Here is a 21,758-nt window from a genome sequence, read left to right as displayed (position 1 = left end):
TTCTCTACTTTCTTTATGTTCACAAATTTATGAACATCACCCATATGGTTATCTAATTATTTTAAGGTGGCTCCAACAGTCTAGGTCTAACTTTTTCTATAAACACATAATTCATGTAAAGTAACTGAAGTCCTACTCTCAAATTTTAGCTTTTGTACTCTTTAACTTTGTAACTTAATTAACCTTTGGGAGCTTACGTGGCTACTAGTACTACGTTGGTATGGAATTTTCCTTTTTACATATAACACTCCTCTCCCCTTAAAAGAAAGTTATAAGTGTCGATATCACATTAATAATTATAATAGCAACATAAAAAAAATCAATCTTCAATTTAAAACTAAAAAATATGTACAAGCCATGGACAAAGTACACATGGAATCCGACAAACCTATGCAACAAATGGTCACTAAAAAACGAAAATGAGTTGGGGAGAGAAAAGGAAAAGGAACATTTATGAATACGGTTAATATTGTATTTACGTGGCCGTTAATTAGTTTTTCTTTCTTATTTGTAATATTGATTTGTATTGCTCAGCTCCTTGAATTGAATTATTGTTTTATCGATCATAAGAAATTATAGCATTATGGGTTAGTACATTATGACGTTTCAACGAGTCACTTTTCTACCCCTACATATTTATATCACCTATATGTACATATAGCATGAGGTAGCTACAAATAATACTTACCACTCCATTTTATTTTGGATAACAAGCTTCACCTAATGCAATCTATTTTCTTTGTGTACTAATAAAAACTTAAATAATATATTTTCATTTTTGGTAAATCTAGGTGGGATAATTATTATTATTAATATTAAATAACTTTTGATCATATCAATTGATCATCTATTAGGTTGTATTAACTTTGGAAATTTATGTTTCTTCATGCATTTATAGGTGTAGGATATTCATCGTAAATTTGAAGCACAAAATTTATCGTTGGGAGACAAGTTTAAAGTAATGGTCATGTACTCACCAAAACGTTTTGGGTTGAAGAATTAAGTTGAAATATTTGATGAGGGATCGATGTTTGAATGGACAATCACGTCAGTTTATCAAATTACAACAACTATGCAAGTTAAATTGGTTGCACACGATAAAAAAGTGTTGTATTATTTTATAATATAATAATATAATATGTGTAGTGTAAACTATAAATATAAAACATCAATATTTAACTATAAAAATATGTTTGCATAGATACTATACTATTCAAATCTTATTTTATACAAGTACTTTTGTAGTAGGTAAATTTGAACTGAGAGGAAAATAGACCATAAATCAAGGAAAGATAAAAGAAGATAAATATTTTTCTAAAATTATAAATTTACGGTGAAGGTCAAGTGTGTTGTTATTAAAATTTTTGCATGTGAATTCGGAAACATCAACATGTGAATGTCATATTACTAACTTCAACTATCCAAGAAAAAAAGGTACGTTCTCACACGTGACACAATCTGTCACACGTGTATGAGTCAAGGGTCACACGCATATACACCATTGCTTCTTTATTTCTATAAATTGATTGGAAAGGGAAACCTCTTACACAACACATAACTCTAAAAAAAAAAAAATAATAAAGGAAAGAAGAAAACTAAGAGTAAGAGCTCCAAAAAATGTCACAGGTACATTTTCTGTTTCCTTTTTAATTTCTAATTCTTCATTTCTTCAATAAACTCTTCTTCTTCTTCTTCTTCTTCTTAAGAAGAAAACTAAGAGTAAGAGCTCCAAAAAATGTCATAGGTCGTCTTCTTCTTATTATTATTAATTTCAAACCAATAAAGAGTTAGAAAATTAGAGAGGAAACATTTGAGATCCTAATATTTTATGGAATTTGAGAAGGATAAATTATTTTCTATTTTATTCTTTTTTACTCAGCGTTTAATAATTGATTTATTTTTAATTTTCCTTTTCTCAGATGGGGTTTCTTTATTGGAAAATAAAGAAATAACGAATAAATAAAAGGAGGATGAATTCTATGCGATGCTTGTCAAGTAAAAAGCCCTCTGCTGTAAATCACAACCTTTTGCTCTCGTTGTCTGTTCGACCTTGAATTTTTCTCAAAAACATAGAAATATTATATATTCAGAACTTTTTTTTTTTTTTATCAATAAATAAATAAAATAAAACCCTCAATTTTGGATGGATTCATTGGTAGGTTTAGGTAGCAGCCGAAGGACTATACATTTTGGTAGGTAAGCCCACATGCCTTTCCACCCAAATAAATTATATTTTCAAAAAATAAATAATTAAGTAAAGGGAAAAGGGTTGAAAAAGATATTATTTTTATTTTGTTTTACAACATAAACAATATAATTTTAGAAAGAAAACTGTATTGTATTTAACAAAAGAATAAAACCTAACTTGTCTGCTTTTACCAAGTAATATTACTTGAATGCAACCTCGATCAACTGCCATTATTATCTTACTTCCCATTTTTATATGCATAAAAATATGAGGATATTTTTATAAATAATAAAATAAATTAAAATATTTATAAGTTATAGAAAAATTTTAGATTTTATCGATGATATAAATCGATAGACTTTTATTATTGTTTGTCAATGTTATCGATAGAAACATATCATTGTTTATCAATATTTATTATTTATCGAATCTGACATTTTAGAATATGTCATAAATATTTTATCGAATTTTCTATTTTTAATAATTCTTCTATCTTTGATTTCTATAACTCAAAATACTTCAAATAAATTTTTTTTACGAAAAAGAAAATAGTTTGATTGCATGTATGCAACAGAAAATTCTTAGGATGACAAGTATGTAGGTTTTTTCTAATACATATTTTAGCTGATGATTCAATTAATATTATTTACTTATTTATTTTATCTCCCGAAGTGAACAACCTAAAAAGGGGAAAACATTAGTGAGTAAAAACATTAAACACCCTTATTTAATTTACTCGTGTGGAGACAATTTTTTTCAAAGGTCAGAAATCTGTCGTAAAAATAGGAGTCATTTTTTAAATATTTCAATTTTACTTTTTTTATTTATTTTTTCTTTTTTGCTGCAATTTTTTTATCGTCCTTATTTTTTTCTTTTTTTTTTCATTGTATTTTCTTTCCCTCGTTTTTCTTCTTTTCTATTATTTTACCTCGTTTAGATTTGGTTAACCAAATTTAATTCTTTTCTATCGTTTTTCTTCTTTTTCTCTTTTTTGCTACGATTTCTTTCCATTGTCTTTTTTCCTTTCTTCCTCTTTTTTTACGTCGTTTAGATCAGGGTAAATCGTGTATAAATAATCTTGAAAATAATCATTTAGACTGAAGTAACCAAATCTAAACAATATATATATATATATAAACTTTCGTGTAGCAAAAGAATTAATTATTTAACCAAACCTAAACAATCGTTAAAAAAATCTTGAAAAAAATTCATTTATATCGTGTAATCAAATTAAACGATTGAATTGAAAAAATAAATCGTTTATCCAAATCTAAAAGATCGTGTACCAAACAATAGCAAAATCTAAACGATCGTGTACCAAATATATTACGTGTGTTGTTTTAGGGCATTTTTTATATTTTCTATTGTGGATTTGTGGGTTTTTCCGTTTTCAGAATTGTTTTATAAGGATAAATATTTTGACACTTTATTATATTTTTTAAAAGATCCGATAAAATTTGGTAGTATTAAAATTTTCATATTTAGTTTTTACCATCTTTAATTATAAGTAAGCTCGTTTTGAAAATGGCAACTTATTTGGATTAAGCTTGTGTTTTCAATTATTTATTTCTTTTTCAGTTTTAGAATTTTAAAAAGTACTTAAATCTTACGAACCGCTATTTCCCTCCTTATTCAACACACTTAGACAAATTTTGAAAAGGGAAGATGAAATTGAAAACTAAATAGAAGAAAGTTTTGTGAAAACCCATTTTATTTAAAAACAAAATTGGTTAGAAATTCAAATATTTATTAGACACGTTTGCAAAAATAGCAAAATAATTTATAATAACAGGATTCATATTACTACATTTTTTAAATTACAAAAATAGTAAATTTAAATATGGATAATCTTATAATGACTCTCTGATAGCTCCTTGATAGCCGTATCATATATTTAATTATTTGTCAGATTTGTTATATTAGCCGTATGAAAAAAAGATATGTACTGCTTTTTTTTCTATTTTTTTAATGTAATTTTTCTATTTATTAATATATTAAAAGAAGCATAGTAAATGATTATGAAATGTAAAAAAGGAAATATTATAGAAAAGAAGACACGCTGCTTCGTGTGGAAGTTTTTCTATTTAACGATGAATAAAAAATTAATAACACAATTATTGAGATCATCTTTTATTTTTCTTTATTTATTATTATTTTTCTAATACGTTTCATGTAAAGCTTGGAAGTGATGAAGTATGAATACTTTTAAATGTTGGAAGGAACGTTCAGCAAGTAGAATTGAGTTGAGCAAAAGTAACAATTGGTCTGAATTGAGTAAATTAATAAAAAATTTAAAATTTTCAGAAATCAAAGCATAATTTTAAAGAAAATATGTGTTCCCTTATTTTTGACCTACCTAGCTAGTATTTTGTTTGAGTAAAGTACTTAGACATTGTAAACTTTTATCCAATTTAGTTTTGTGTTCTGAACAAATTGAAATATGAGGTCGAACAAACAACGGACACAAGGGTTTAGCAGAAGACTATTTATTTGACAAAGGATTTGCATGGAATTCAATGCCTCTCATTTAGTTGAGAGAGATTTTCGTCCAGGTCATGGAAGAATTTATTTGTGGAGGCTATGAAAAGGTGATTAACAATTGTATACTTTCGTCAAATATTTGGAAAAAAAAAATTGTAAAATAGTCTCAAATTTGTAATGAGTGATTAGTATAGGGCATGATGAATTCTTTAAGCTACAACGTTGGTTATTAGCTCAATTAATGAAGAAAGCTTGGGACTCTAAGTATTATTATAATTTTAAATTTCAATAAGATATAGAATATTTGATACAATGTGACCATTCCATCAAGTGCCAGTATGCAAAATGTCCCCAAATAATATTATAAAATAGTATTATTTCGAGTATTGAGTCCGAGGGAATGACCCATAAGGCTTCCTTCACTATTTGAATACAATTTGTGCTCAAAAGGTACCTAATAACGTCTGAAGCTCACATACATACATTGAAGCCCAAAACACCAAGTCTACCCCCTTATTCAGATATCCAATCTGTTTTGTCTTAGCTTTCTATTTAATTTTCTAGCAATTTTCTGTTATTCCATCTCTCTATAAGTTATTGTAAAATCCATTGCTAATAAGATTATTTTTCATTTTGAGATTTTAAGTTGGTACTTGCAGGGAACACTTGGCTCTGGCCTACTTACAAAAACCTACTTGCTTGAACATAATTGGGTTCATGATTCTGATTGGTCCTTAGATCACGATGACAGAAAATCAGCTTCAGGTACTTGTGTTTTGTTTGGTAATGATTCAGTTGTTTGGGGATCTAGAAAACTATCTGTTATATGACACGATCAAACACAGAGGCAGAATATAGGTGCAATATTTGTTTACTTAGTTGAGGATCTTTGTGCAACAAACTCCAATAATCTGATGTAATAATTTAAATGTTGTCCACCTCAATGCGAATCCCATACTTTATCTGCGAACGATACATGTGTAGAAATTGATATCTATTTTGTTCGTGACCTTGTCCTAGTAAAGAAGATTGAAATTAGACATCTCTCTTTAGCACAAACAGCTGATACTTTTGCAAAAGCTATTCGTACTCAAGCTTTTCTAAAACCTTGTTTCAAGCTCAATGTTGTAATTTCCGCTACAACCATTAGCTTAGGGGTATGTTAAGTTATCACAATCCAACGTAAAAGTGCTATATTTTATAGGTTAAAAGTTTGAATTTCAACAATTAATAACAATTTTTTTAAAAAAATTAGAAGTAAGACCGAGTAGTATTCTCTTTTCAGAATCTATTATTTCTTTAAAAACACGAAATTTCTCACTCAAACACGACAATGGAGATTTAAAACATCAATGTTTAATGCAATAATATTCTTTTGGTGTTGGAAATTATTTTGGGAATCCAAAACAAATTTTGGTTTTTATTAATGGGTTTGATGCCATTCATAATTATTAGTCCATGCTTTATTTCTAAAATATGAGCTAGTAAACATGAGATGTTTGAAAACAAAGCAAAATAACATTTTGTGGAGCATATTACTTTTTTAATTAAATAATAATACACAAATTTTGGTAACTGTTTGCATGTATGGATGTTGTAAGGTGCTAACACCTTTCCTATACACAATGGATGAAAAGGTGGTTGATATTTTCGGCATTCACCTTGCATAGTGCATACCAATTCGGGTTAAGGTAGGAGTTTGGGTTTTTCCTTTGAATTTCATCCAATGTGTTTAATCTTGCATGAAAGACAGTCTAGAGGAAGAATTTACATTTCTTTTGTATTTTTGACTTCCAGAGATGGTTGAACGGGATCTGTTGTGTGTTTGGGATTTGGATGCAACTTTTGTCATAGATGGCTCTGTTGACAGACGCTGCTGTGAATAAACCACTATTGCATAAATACCAGATAAGTTTACTTTTTCCTGCATTAGAGTTGATGTTAGGGAAAGAATCAAATATAGACTGCCATGTATCAATTTCTCTTTGATTTAACTATCTTTTGAGTTGAAAAAATCACTTGTTTGTGCTTTGATCCCACTATCTCTTTGACTGATGCATGCTGGTACTTGGCTAAAGCATATAGCCTTACATATTTTTTTGATAGAGGGATGTTACCACACCAGTTACTGTGCCAAAAAGAAAGTGTGTCTCCACTGTTGATTTTCCAAGTCACTTTTCAATCAAACCAATCGAGTCTTTTTAAAATTGACTTCTAGGGTGCTTTTGATGAACTATATTTGCTGATTCTTGGAGTGTCTCCATCAAATCTTTTTTTATACTTTGCATCAATAGCCTTCGTCCAGGGAGCATTGGGTTCTTGAGGATATCTCCAAATCCACTTTGTTAAAAGAGTAAGATTAGTATCTCTTATTTTGAATATTCCCAAGCCCCATTTATCCTTCGGTGAAGTGTAAATATTCCAATTAACCAAATGGTTTTTAGAGTCGGGATTGTTTCCTTTCCAAAGTTAGTTCCTCCATAATCTTTCAATCTCTATGCCAATCTGAATAGGAGTTTCGAAGAGAGATAGAAGATAAGTAGGGGTGCTAGCAAGAGTGGAATTTAGTAGAGTCAATCTACCTCCTTTGCAGACTTGAGTATATTTCCACCTTGTGAGTTTCTTGTGGATTTTTTCAATAATGTTTTACCAGAAAGCCTTCAATTGCGGTTTACCACCTAGGGGGGTTCCCAAATAGTCAATGAGGAAGTTTTGTGGAGTAAAACCTCATGAGTCAGCTACTTCCTTTGTTCTCACTAGATTGACATTGATAGGGCTAATGGATGATTTATTTTTGTTGATTTTGAGGCTTAAGGCCATTTCGAAGAGCTTAATAGCCATCTTGAGGTTATCCATATATCTGTCATTGTCCTCTACGAATATGAGTATACCATTCGCAAATAAGAGATGAGTAAGTATGCATTAAGCATTGAAAACCACTCCCTTTATGGACCCTCTCTCCTCCAATGAATTAAGTAGTCTGCTCAGGTAGTCTAGTGCTAGAACAAACATAAAAGGTGAAACTGGATCTCCTTGATGAATTCCTCTTGTCAATTTGAATCTACCTTGAGGTTTTCCATTTATTAGGATGGAGTACTACACATTACTGATGCAAGCCTTTATCCATTTCCTCCATCTGATAGGGTAGCCTTTCATTTTCAACATATATTCAATAAAATGCCAATTGATTGTATCAAAAGCTTTCTCGATGTCAAGCTTCATGATGAAACCTTTAACCTTGGTTATTCTCCAGAAATCTATTGCTTCGTTTGCAATCAGTATTGCGTCAGTTATTTGTCTATTGTTGACGAAAGCCATTTGGTTTTCTGCTATTGTCTCTTTTAGCATAGACTTAAATCTAGTAGCCAATGTTTTTGCAATGATTTTGTATAGAGACGTGATTATACCGATAGGTCTATAATCCGAGGTCTTGGTGCACTTGCTTTTCTTGCCAATTTGGGCTATGTATGTGCTGTTAACATTTTTGTTGATGATGTTCTTTCTATTAAAGTCATTAAACACTTCCATCACATCATGTTTGAGTAGTGACCAGTTTTGTTTATAGAAAGATATTGTGAAACCATCTGGACCTGGTGCTTTGCCAATGTTTAGGGAGTCGATAGTTGACTTGACTTCACTTTCTTTGAATTAAGCACAAAGTCTACTATGATGCCTGGGATTAATAGGGTTCCAATTCAGGTTGTTAATCCATAGAGTTTCGAGCTGACACATTTAGTTTTACATTAAGTATAAATTTAGGTTTTAACGACACTACAAATCAAAACATTGTGTCGTTAAAAATAAAAAAGGGGTAGGATAGGAGTAAAATGTATCGTTGAAAATAGAAGTGACACATTATTCCTTGACACAATTCTACTATCACAATTTAATTTTTCTTGACACATTTAAACTGTCGTTAATTAACGACAAATTCTTTGTGTCATTAAATAAATTTTGAAATAAAAAAACCAAAAATTCAAAATTTTTCAATTTCCTCTTCATACGACATTCAAAAAGAGTTTTACAATTTGCTCAACCTTTTCTCTCTCTCCCTACAAAAAAACGGGAAACAATATAACTCATCTCCAAATCAAAGAGACTGTCGTCAAATCCACTAATCTCACACCGTCGAACAAGAAAACATTGTCTAAGGGACTGCCGTCGAACCCACCAATCTAAGAGACTGCCGTCGAAGAATCTTAGCCGCTCCGATTTCTCTTCTCCCCCGGCTACTAGAAAAATGGGTTTTAATGACACTACTAATCAAGATACTGTGTCGTTGAAAATAAAAAAGATGGGGTGAGGTACAATTGTGTCGTTGAAAATTATTTATTGACACAATTTAATTTTTCTTGATACATTTAAAGCGTCGTTAATTATCGACAAATTTGTTATGTCATTTAAAAAATTTTGAAATTAAAAAACCTCAAATTTCAAAATTTGTTAATTCCCTCTCTCACGGCAATTAAAATTATATGACAATAGCATATTTTCTCCCAACATTTTCTCTCTCTACCGAAAACGCGAAAGCCTAGGCTCTCTCTACCTATATCATGCATATATTCATTATTTTTATAATTTCATACAGAATTAGAATCTAGACTCTATTACGAACCCAATGCAACGAAAATACTTAAAACAAAGTCCGAACAAACAAAAACGGCTAAGTTGAAGATCATAGACCAATTGGTAAATAACCAAAAATGTACAATATTTCCACGCGCGTAAACACCTTAAGGTCGTGAGTTCGAATCCCAGTCGTGCGCGCAACTTCTCCACTCTTCAACCAATCTATGCATGCCATGTGTCGTCTTCTCCTCACGTGGGCACCTTTGATGTCCTGTGTTCGAATCTCATAGCCTGCAAATCATTTTTTCTCACATATTTTCAATGGCAATCTTGTAAATATATAACAACTTGTAACGCCCCAAAAAAATTAAGATAATTTATTGGGCGTTATTTTGAATCCATTTAATGAGAATTATTTGATTTATGGGGGATTTGAAATTAATTAAATATTTCTTGGATGAATATTTAATTAATTAGAGGTTTTGGCACGTGGTGTTTGTTAAGTTTTTGTTTAAATGGTAGGTTAAGAGAATTAAGTAAAGTTGTGGATTTTTAGTGTTGTTGAAGTTGAATTTAATTAAATAATTATGGATGTTATTTAATTAAATTGTGGGGTGGAAAGTTTGTTGGAGATTGAATAATTATATGTATATGTGGAAATATATATATAATTATTATGTTAAAGGAAAAGATAATTATATTTGTTGAAATATAATTATTTAAGGAAAAGAGAGTTGTATTTTGGGGAAAGAATATTTATTAAAGGAGAAAAAGTAAAATAATTATATTTTGGGAAAATATAATTATTTGTAAAAGGATAATTAATTACTTTGGAGAAAGATAAACAATAATTAATTATTGTGGAAGATAATTAATTACTTTGGAGAAAGATAAACAATAATTAGTTATTGTGGGAGATAATTAATTATTTTGGAGAAAGATAAATAATAGTTAATTGTTGTGGAAGATAATTAATTATTTTGGAGAAAGATAAATAATAGTTAATTGTTGTGGAAGATAATTAATTATTTTGGAGAAAGATAAATAATAATTAATTATTGTAGAAGATAATTAATTATTTTGGAAGAAAGGTAAATAATAATTAATTATTGTGGATGATAATTAATTATTCTGCAGAAAGATAAATCTTGATTCTGGAGTGAAGTTGTTATGGTTGGGTTAAGATAATTCATGTTGGAAATTATGAGTGATTTATTGGAAAAGATTTGATTGATTTAAATAAATTGAGGATTTAAGTAAATTTGAGATTTTGGAGGGAAAAGTTAGTTTTGGTGGAATTGTAATTAATTGAGTATATATATATGGATATATATATTCAATTAATAATTTGGAAAAGTGAAGTTAATTATATGATGGAATATAATTATATTTGTTTGGAAAAAAAGATAATCCATAAAGAGAGAGATGGTTGATTTGATTGGACGAAAAAGATATATATTTATTTATAAGAGAGAATAATGGTTTAAATAAATATATATTTATTGTAGATTTTGGTGAGAGAAAAATAATAATAATAAAGAAGTATTATTATTATTATTAATGTTTATAAATGCCTAAGATTAAGGCATTTATTTAGGAAAGATAATGGGAATAAAGATATATGTATATCTTTTTGGTATTATATATATATATATATCCTAAAAGGAAAAGGAAAAGGAAATAATAATAATAATAATAATTATTGTTATTATTTGGGTCTATAAATAGCATTGGAATGCTTAAGATGGAAATAAAAGAAAAAGAAAAAGGTTCTTTATCTTCTTCTCTAAGATAACCCTCTGCTGTCACCGCCTCAGTTGAAGTTAAGATTGGTCTCTTTGGAAGCTTGAGGATTTAAAGTGATGAATTTTTCATCAAGGATAAGAGGATTTTTCCAACCTTCATTTGAATAACCTTGGTAAGCCAAAGAAATTAAATTAATATTTTATTAATTTAATTTTGGATCTATTTGGGGTTTCTTTAAAGGTTCAATTGGCTAAACTTTTTAAGATCTAAATCTTTGATTTTTCTCAATCAAAGTTGAATTGGTTTCAACCCCAATTTTTAGAAAGTTAATTAATTTGGGAGAATTTTTGGATGTTAGCCAATTGCTAATTTCATTAATTAAGATACTAAGTTTTCCTTTTATGATTAGGATCAAGTTAATTGGAGAATTTTACTGTCAACTAGGGAGTACCTTTGTTTGGCTAAAATCTCAAGGTAAGAGATTCTCCTACTAGACCTTCGAACTGAATTCAAGAGACCGCATGTAATTATGATTATGCATTGATGGTAGCTAAAATGCATAACTTGATGCTACTGATAATGACTGTCATTGTATTGATGTTGGTGATGATGACTGAGATTATTATGTTGATGATTGATGATGATAGTTGATGTTGATGATGATGACTGAGATTATTATGTTGATGATTGATGATGGCGACTGATGTTATGTTAATGACTGGTAGATTGATGTTGATGATTGTTAATGCATGATATATTAATCACATGATTAAGGACGTTAAGATTAATACTCATGCCATGTTATGATGTTATGTTATGCTACATGCTATGGATATGGTGTTCTGTTAACTTTGTCTATTAGAGTCGTACCTGCATGGGTGTCCTTCGGGATCACCACCTATTTAGGACTGTGTGGTCCGACGGGACGCCAGTCTAGCATGGATATAGATATGATTCGAGTGATTCGACGGGGTCCTCGCATCCCGATTGTCTTAGTGTTACCCCCGGGTTCACTACAGACCAGCATGTCCTAGGTGCTCCCTCGGGACACCGAAGACCAGATTTTCGTTCCTACGGGAGCGCATGTTGCACGTGTTCGGGAACGTGCCAGAGATTGGGTACCATTTTCAGGACTCTAATGGGAAGTTAACAGACACCTAGCGGGACTAGTAGTAGGTCCCTTACTGAGTATATGTTTATACTCACTCTTTCTATGTTTAACATTTCAGGCGAAGGTAAAGGTAGAGGAAAGCTGGCGAGCGACAGAGAAGGATCCGTGACATGCCATATGGGGACTCAGTTTTGCTTCCGCGTTTATGTTTCAGTGTTTTAATATTCCATTTTTAATGAAAATTTATTCTTCCCTCGTTTCAAAAAAGTGTCTCTTGTCATTGTTCCCTTTTGGTAACGACCTCAGCTTAGTATAAAGAGTTGGGTCGTTACACAACTTTCCGAAAATTTTCTCCTTTCCGTCAAATTGAGCGCGCGCCTGACCCTGAAGTTATGAATTCGAAACCCATGAAGCGGTTATTTTTATTTCTTTTCTATATATAACTCATTTTTCTGTAAATCTTAATCAATTTTCAGATATACTTGATCTATTCATAAATACAACTCCAAATTTCACCCAAATTCTCTTTAAATATCATTTTTTCATAATTCTCCCATCTCATTCAGTCATTTTTTCTCTAAAAAATATTCCACCAATCTTTTATTCCAATAGAGGGGTAATCTTCTAAGAGGTAAAAGAATCATGGGTATTCAATTTATTTGAGAGTTTCTTCCATTTTTCTTCTAATTTAGCATGTTGATTCTTTAATTTTTGTTCAAGAACGAATTCAATTCCATGTGATCTCTATGAAACAATCTTTTAATTTTCTCTTGCACTAGAAGAAATATAGGCTTTAATGTCGGTTGGAAAAAATGCAAAATGAGCATTAATGTCAGTTTTGAAAAGGCGGATGTTTAATGTCGGTTTTCCACCGACATTAAAGAGTAAGCTTTAATGTCGGTTTTAAACTGACATTAAAGGTCCGCCATTTTAAAAACCAACATTAAAGGTTCATTTAAATTTAAATTTTAATAATTTTATTTTTTAAAAAAATAACAAGCTTTAATGTCGGTTTTAAACCGACATTAAAGGTCCATTTAAATTTTTATTTTAATAATTTCATTTTGTAAAAAAATAACAAGTTCTCCCTCTTACTTTACTCTTTCAATCTTCTCGCTCGCAAACCCTTTCTTCTCCAAATGGAATCTGTCCATTTCTTCTCACATTCTCACCGGTGAATGCATTCCAATCTTCTCACGCCGTCGCCGTCACCGTCGCCGTTCTCACGCCGTCGCCATCACCGTGGACGTCTTCGAATCTTCTCACATTTTTGGATTTGCTCGCGTGAGCTTCCCCCAAATTCCCCTTTTCATTTTCTTAACTTTCGGTGAGATCTCTCCAATCCTCTCTTGGATTTCATTTTCTCTTCATTCTATCAATTTCAAATACCAAACACTCTATTCTCCATACTATTCTCTCATTTTTCTTCTACAGTTCTAAAGATAGGACAGAGGAAGATGATGAGGAGGATGATCGAGAGATTGATTCACATGAAGAGGTATGAATTGTGATTGATTGATTGAGGAATTAGGGTTTCGAAATACTGATTTGTGTGATTGAAATAGATTAAAATTGTTTGTGATTGAATAGTTGGATGTCAACTATTTTCGTATAGAGGATTGGAGTATAGTTCGCCAACACTTGCTTCCGCCATAAGTAATCTAATTCCAGCTCTTACTTTCATCTTGGCCGTTCTTTTCGGGTATTCTTCTTCTTCTTCTTCCCCTTTTTTCTCGCATATATTTCAATTTTATTTATTCATTTATTGAGTACTAATTTTATTTCATATTTCGTGTTTCTATATATATATACACACACAAAATAATTCTTATTTGACACGAAATTATTAGAAATTAGACCTAGGACGTTAGTTGATATGATGAACTAAAAGATAAAAATTAATTACATAAAAAAATTGGAGTTTAAGTAGTTTGTGTATTTTGTTTTTTTATTTGACAATTTTTTTTATATTTATAAATGGATTAATATTAATATTATTATCTAATCCAGTGGTATAGTTGTGTTTTAGAAACTCAAAGATTCGAGTCCATTACTTGTGAACTTTAAATTTTGACTTATTAACATAAAGTTTAAAATTTAATAAAGTTAAATAGTTACTAAAAGTACACTTTTTATTGAGGGCCTACTAACGCAAGTCATTCTTAAAAGGGAATTTATTTTCCTTCATGTAATTACAAATAATGAATTATGAATTGGTTTGAAATTGATTTTAGAAAGCTCGAACAACAATACACACAGTTCGAGTTTAATAATAATTAAATGGTGAATCTCAACTTAACCCTTGAATAAGTCCAAAGGGAATGAAAGTGGAATGAAAAAAGATAATATAAGAAAAAAAAACTAATTCTCCAAATGATAAAAAATACAAATTTGTTTTACTAAGTTTTCAAAATGAGCCCTAATTTAATTGGTTAGCGATTGTTTTGGAAAATTCACATTTTCTTGGAATTTTTGAAGTATTTTTTATTAACTTAATCCTCAAGTATTTTCAGACTTATTCACTTTGATACTGATTTTAGTGTTTATATTTTTAAGGTTGTGTTTAAATGGTTCCTAGAATCTTAAATCATGTGAAATAAATTTCCAAAATTTATTTAGATGGTTTGGGAATTTTGGCATTGACGCCACCATTGTAGCTTCGGAGGTTAGGGTTATGGAACCAGCTTGAAGTAGAGGTTGTGTTGAAGGTGACGGGATGCGATTTGTGAGTAGTGATTTACGGAAAATGATGTCTCTGCGGCTTGGTTCCCTTCAACTTCTCTCAAATCCAAACACCAACCTTCACAATATGAAGATCTTCCACATCAATCCACTGATGCTGACATTTTCGTCACCGAAAACAAAATAGTTCCATCTCATCCCGCTAGTTACTACGTAGCGGCTGTTGGCGGTGGTGAAAAAGGTAAGTTGGATTTCCAATGTTTCCTCATACTAGCTCATTTCAATTTTTAATCTCGCTCACTCTTTGATCACCCTATAAACTCTCTCTCTCTCTCTCTATTCTTTGCCAATTATTTCTATGATTGGTGTTCTTTTTTTTTTTTTTTTTTTTTTTTTTTTATCATTTTGTCTATGTTATTGAGTGAAGGAGAAATGGGAACAAGTTATAATTTTGTCTTTCGATTGTTGATTCTCTTGCTTACCAAAAGGTGTCTTTAAATTTATTATCCTGTTTGTTTTGGTGATTTCTTTTTCACATGTGTATCGAAGTTTGAATTGGGTGAAAATCTGAAAATCTAAGGTGTTGCTTACTTACGTTGATCTTGCCATCTCAAATCTCCAAACAGAATAATTGTCCCAAATTGTCTTGCAGTGCTGGTGGTTAACACTACATTTTGATTTGGTGATTTTGAGTAACTATGCAGAGTTCTTGTACCAGACAAGTTCTTCTACCCTTGTTTTAATTTCTTTATTATGCTATCGATTGTTTAGGCCGAACTTTAAACTTTTTGGTTACAAGATTTTTTGTACTTTGAGAATAATGTATTTTTTGATGTGAGCTACCATCATTTTATTGTATAAACTGTATCTTCTCTCTTTCATCTCTCTCGCTTTCTGGTTCTTCTTTCTTCTTTTCTTCTTTTCTTCTTTCTTCTTTATTGTATATATTTAAATATTTAATGCATTGATAGCCTAGAGAGGTAGGAGAGTTATGTTGATTGAATGTTTCTATGAAATTTTGTGCAGCCGTATACCAGGGCATTAGGTTGAACCACCACCACCCGCAGGTGAAATATGGGCAGCATATTTGATTCCACAAAAATGAAACAATCCAACCATGTGATTAGAATTGGTTTTTCAAAAGATGTTGCAAAAAAAAAAAAAAAAGGATTGGTATGCTATGCATTGGAAATGCATCAATAATAAGTTGATTTTGGTTGTTCCATATGGAAAAATTCTTTGAAGGGGTCGTCTTAATGTGGTTAACAATTTTGAATAATCATTGGATGTACAAGTGAGAAACTCAAGAGGATGAATAGTTTATCAAGTGACTTCTTGATTTTCAATTGTGATAAATTGTCTTGTATTTGTGGCATTTGGTTCTTGAAATTTTGGAGGATATTGGGCTAAAAGTATTGATTACAACGAGAGCTTTTAACCCTTTTGGAATTCATTTGACTGGGGAATTTGAGTTAGAACTAAAGTAGATTGCTTGTATGGATGCAGGAATCGTGCAGAGAAGTTCAAGCTGTAATCAATTATTGGAAACCTCAGGTGCCTCCTCTTTTTTTAATCTCGATTGTCTTAGATGGGTTGTTTTGCTAGCTATCTGCCTCCTTTCATATTTTTACATGTTACGTTTGCGTTTGCTTATATGAATGCAAGTCATCTTCAATCCTTGTTATGTATTTTGTTCCATAAATCCATTAACTCTATTTCTTCCATTGATGCTTCCAGATTTGGTAGTTGAACTTGAGTTGAATTAAAATTTCTGATTTTAGAAATATCTTTCCTTTGCCCATGTTTTTTTGTAATTCTCAAAATATTCTGGATCTTTTGGTCTCTCGTTCCACTGTTGTTTAGCATTTTCAGAGTCCCTTAGTCTGTTGCAAGAAGTCTTAGTACATAAATATATATTTTGTTGTGAACTGTTTTGTAATACTTTGTTTTAGATGATCCAACTCCTTAATTATTACTAATATGGATGATTCTTTTGTTATTTATTTGTTGTTTCATTTGTGAGAATTCCTCCATTTCCTTTCACATATGTATGCTTTTAAAGAAGACTCATGTTTGTTATTGTTGTTGTTGTGAGACGGTGGAGTGGTGATATTTCTTTATCTGTGGAGGAGAATATCCTTTGGCTTGTGTTTATTTTGATTTTTTTATTTTATTATTGAATTGAGTTTGTAGATTCTAAAGAAATATGAGAATAAAACCGTTCAAACATGGCTTGTTTGGTAGTTTTGAAGATGAACTTTGTAAGCTGTTGTCTGATTATTTGACCCATTCTTGTATTGCAGGCTTTGTGAATGGAAACAGCTTGATGAGTACTTTTGTATGTTTATTCATTTTTGTGAATGTTGTTCTTTATTTAATTGTTAGTCCTTGAATTTGAGGTTGCTACATTCACAAATATGAATATGTATTTAGTGGAGGAACTTTCTGTTGTACATATACATTGGTTATTAATCACGATCTTATATATTATCTTAATATTTTTGAGTTTTCACTTACAGTTGTTGGTTGTTTATTTAATTGTATTTTATTATATATAATTCAAGTCAAATAATGTTGGTTTTGCCATCATAAAAACTAGTGTAAATACGACATTAAATGTGTCTTTAATGTCGGTTTAAAAACGACATTAAAGACATCTTTAATGTCGGTTAAAAAAATTAAAGACATCTTTAATGTCGGTGGAAAAACGACATTAAAGATATCTCATAAACGACATTAAAGATATCTTTAATGTCGGTTATCCACCAACATTAAAGATCAACCGACATTAAAGGTCTTCAATAACACCTTCAAAGATGTCGGTTTATAACCGACATTGAAGGCCTTTAATGTCGGTTTGTAATCGACATTAAAGATGTCTTTAATGTCGGTTATAAACCGACATCAAAGCCCAACCGACATTAAAGACTTTTAATAACGCTCGCAAAGATGTCGGTCGCCAAGTGACATTAAAGGCCTTTAATGTCGGTTTTAAACCGACATTAAAGACCAGATTTCTTGTAGTGTTGATTGTACAATTAGTATGCAAGATACATTTTGTTTAGAAAATTAAAGTGCAAAATTCAATTGATTATCTTTGTCTACAAGAAATATTTTTTGATCCAATGGAGGGGTAATCTTCTAAGAAAGTTGTAGATACAACATTTTATCCTTTATTTATTATTTTATTTTATTTATTTACTTTATTTTTATTTTATTTTGAAAGTTGGATTTGAATTTAAATTTAACTTTTTCCTTTTAAAAACAAAAACAACAAAAAAGTCTCTTCCTTATTTTCCCTCAACTCACCCAATTTTCTCTCTCACTCCCACCTTCTCCACTCTCCTCCCTATTTTCCCTCAACTAACCCAATTTTCTCTCTCACTCCACCTTCTCCACTATAAAAAGAAAGAAAGATTCTTTTTTAGGGTACGTTTCAGATCAATTGGAAGGATCTAAAAAAATCTAAGGAAACTATTCTGTCAAAGGTAACTTTTCTTTTTAATTTCCTCTCTTTCCCTTCCCTTTTGAGGGTTGAAAAAAAAAGCAAAGTAAAACTATTATGTTACTTTTTTTTAAAAAAAAAAATTATCTTTCTTTTCTCTTTTGAGAGTGTGATCAAATTATAAGGATGTAGTTTTTCAAATTTGTTTTTGTTGTAATTTCGTTAATTAATTTTAAGGTGACTTTAATTTTGTTAGGGTTAGGCCTTGGCTAATTGAGTTTACTGTGCTTTTATTATTTTTATTGTTAGTTCAAATTTAGGTCAATTGAATTTATTGTTGTTTAGGTCAATTAATTTCAACGTGCTTTGAATTGGTTAGATTTAGGTCATTTGAGCTTTTATATTTGTTAGGTTTAGGTGAATTGAATTTATGGTTGCTTCAAATTTAGTAAATTTAGGCCAATTAATTCAAATTTGTTAGATTTAGGCCATTTTATTCTATATTTTTTAAATTTGTTATGTTTAAGCCAATTGATTTAATTTGGCTATTGTTAATTTTTTGGTTTACTATTTATTAATTGATTAGAATTGTAAAAGACAGAATAGTTTGTTAGGTTTGATATTTATTTCACAAACCTGTATTATTTCTCAACTTGTATATTATATTAGATATATTATTTTATATTATATCCGATATATTATTTTATATTATTTCCAATATATTATTTTATATTATTTCCAATACATAGGGTTTAGGGTTTAGGGTTTATTTTATATTATGTCCAATATATTATTTTATATTATTTTCAATATGTTTATTCTTAATCTATATATTATTTCCAATATAGTATTTCTCAACCTGTATATTATATTATTTCTCAATCTGTATTATTTGTCAACTATATTGTTTGATGTATTATTTGCCAAATCATTTGCCAACCTGTATTATTTCTCAACCTATATTTGTCATATTTCACATTGTTTTGCTATTATTATTATTATTATTATTATTATTATTATTATTATTATTATTATTATTATTATTATTATTATTATTATTATTATTATTATTATTATTATTATTATTATTATTATTATTATTATTATTATTATTATTATTATTATTATTATTATTATTATTATTATTATTATTATTATTATTATTATTATTATTATTATTATTATTATTATTATTATTATTATTATTATTATTATTATTATTATTATTATTATTATTATTTATTTTTCAATTTCTATAATTGCAAAATGTATGAAAAATTCATTTGTTTTTTGCCACATGGATATAAAAATTTGAGACGGAAAGGAATAATGTTCATTTATGGATTTTATGGTTCTTGGCTTGCAACTAGTATATTACATTTTTCAATTAGTAAAAAATTTTGATTTTTTCTCACTTAGATGACTTTTTTTTGCTTTTTCGAACTTCTGCCAATCTATGAAGTATCATGCTATGTATGTTTCATCATCATCTCATTTTAACATTTACGAATAGTGATAGACTAAATTAAAAACTATAAGAGGATAAGATACAAAACTAGTACTTCTCAATTTAAGCCATTAAAGATTTGTTTATGTATTGAATGTCAATGATGATGTTTCCTTGTTTTATGGTTCTCAGGTTTAATAAGGATTATTTAGATCAATATATTGTCTATTCGATTTTTTGTGTTGAATTTGATAGAAGATGAGCTCCAAGAGATCTTTGATAGCAAAACTTCCCAATCTTCATGGTAAGAAAGTTTTGAAACTTACTTATTTTGCAACTGGATTTTATATATTATTTGGATTTTTGATGTAAAATTTTAAAATGTTTGTTATTTGTTACATTGTTTGTTTTTTTCTCATAACATTGGTTGCAACTTTTGTTCGTCGAATAACTTTGAAAATGATGTTAACTTAATTTATCATGAACTCTGTTAGGAATCAAATAATGAGTTAATATATTGCATATGAAACAATAATTGTATAACTTATGTAGTTTGCTATTCATTATTAGCGCTTCCGAACTTGTAATAAAGAAGAAGCCTCTGTAAAGGGTAATCAAGATATGGGGGTGCATATTTAGTAAAAGAAATAGGTAAGTGTGCTTTATGTTTTGTAACGTAACTTAACTATTTTATTTTAGAAATCATGTTAACATATATTGCTTTGACTATCCTGCACTGGTAGCCATTGAAAATCTATTTTGTGCGATCCGCTTAGACATATGTTTTAAGAATCATGTTGACATGTACTTAGGAACTTCATACTTTGTTGTGTTAACTATTTTGCAGTTATGGTAGTCATTGAAAAGCTATTTTGTTCAATCCGCTTAGACATATGGTTATAGGAATCATGTTGTTTTGTATTTACTTTGGAGGAGGGAAGCTAAGGGTAAGTGTATGCTAAGTTTCAATTTGATGCAAACTATAACATTTCTTGATCTGTAAAGATTGAACCGAAACTTATATTTGCAACATTTATATACTATGCTTATGCATGTGCTTATATGTAGTCGGTGTTTTTTTTAATCTTTTGCATTCCTTATGGGTCTTTTATTAAAAACCCTGGTTGTATGAACTTTGGACGCTTATTTTGAAAAGTTTATTGGTCTGTTTATTAAGAAGGTGATTTTTGTTTGGCGTGTACTTAATGTTTATGCTTATGCTTATGCTTATGCATTTTCCATAATGAATGTTGGCTAAGGTTCATTTTCTTAAAATTTGCAAGTAGTTGAAGAATCCATGGACCATGGTGTCGATCAAGTTCTCATTTATACGTCAGTTTGATTAGATTAGGTCACACATACGTTTAATATCACAGTAAATTTATCTTTTGAATTATTGTAAAATCTTTACCAATAATGTAAGTTATACTTTTTTATTATCAATATAAATATATTTCCAAACATATGTGGGTAATGCTGAAATTTAGTATTTAATTTTTTTGAAAGAAGAAATATATAACAGAAAAATATGTGTTGCGAAAATGAAAAATAACGGCACCAAACATGTGTCGACATATAAGCCTTTATTAAACAGAAACAATGTCGTTAAAGCACATTTCTTGACAACAATTTTGTGTAACGAAATATTTACAACGATAATATATTAGTGTCGAGTTATATTGAAAGGTGCCACACTTAAAACGTCGTTATAAGAGTATTAATGACAATATATTGGTGTCGATGAAAGTCTTTATGACGCAAAACTTGCGTCGTTCAAACCCATATTTATAGTAGTGTTACCAGAAACTCAATGGGGCGTCGCTTCTTATCCACACACTTCTTTATTCGTCTTGAGGCTTTCTCTAGGTACACTTGAGCGATGTCTGTTGTCTGTTTCCACTCCTTCATAAAGTTGTGGCCTTGGGGGTTCTTCCCTACATAGAGATGATCAACAAGGTGAGACAATACAGGTTGCCTACTAGAAACAATCTCAAACGGGTTCTCCCAATAGATGAACTCGTCTTAGTGTTGAAACAGAATTGGGCTACATCCAACAGTTGGACCCAATTCTTTTACCTGTAATTTACAA

General features: G+C 29.8%; 2 long non-coding RNA genes across 10 annotated transcripts; both read left to right on the top strand.

Moving 5' to 3' along the window:
- The first annotated feature begins 1,534 nt into the window (after positions 1 to 1,534).
- On the top strand, positions 1,535 to 9,830 carry LOC103495112 (uncharacterized). 6 transcript variants are annotated; one of them, XR_007824175.1, is made up of 5 exons: positions 1,535 to 1,626; positions 1,920 to 4,776; positions 5,329 to 5,434; positions 6,307 to 6,360; positions 6,467 to 9,830. It is a non-coding gene; the product is annotated as an uncharacterized LOC103495112 (long non-coding RNA). The 6 variants fall into 6 exon arrangements; XR_007824174.1 differs by having other exon boundaries at positions 6,271 to 6,360; XR_007824173.1 differs by lacking the exons at positions 6,307 to 6,360; positions 6,467 to 9,830 and having other exon boundaries at positions 1,920 to 2,192; positions 4,604 to 4,776; positions 5,329 to 5,639.
- Positions 9,831 to 13,108: 3,278 nt separating this feature from the next.
- Positions 13,109 to 17,249, top strand: LOC127151239 (uncharacterized). Of its 4 annotated transcripts, XR_007824009.1 has the most exons (6): positions 13,109 to 13,593; positions 13,686 to 13,797; positions 14,652 to 15,018; positions 15,804 to 15,844; positions 16,284 to 16,331; positions 17,081 to 17,249. It is a non-coding gene; the product is annotated as an uncharacterized LOC127151239 (long non-coding RNA). The 4 variants fall into 4 exon arrangements; XR_007824010.1 differs by lacking the exon at positions 15,804 to 15,844 and having other exon boundaries at positions 14,753 to 15,018; XR_007824011.1 differs by lacking the exon at positions 15,804 to 15,844 and having other exon boundaries at positions 14,715 to 15,018.
- Positions 17,250 to 21,758: the final 4,509 nt, after the last annotated feature.

Source organism: Cucumis melo, chromosome 10 (assembly GCF_025177605.1).
Source record: "Cucumis melo cultivar AY chromosome 10, USDA_Cmelo_AY_1.0, whole genome shotgun sequence".
Lineage (NCBI taxonomy): Eukaryota > Viridiplantae > Streptophyta > Magnoliopsida > Cucurbitales > Cucurbitaceae > Cucumis > Cucumis melo.
Note: the sequence above shows the minus strand (reverse complement) of the source record. Positions and strands in the feature narration are given on the sequence as shown.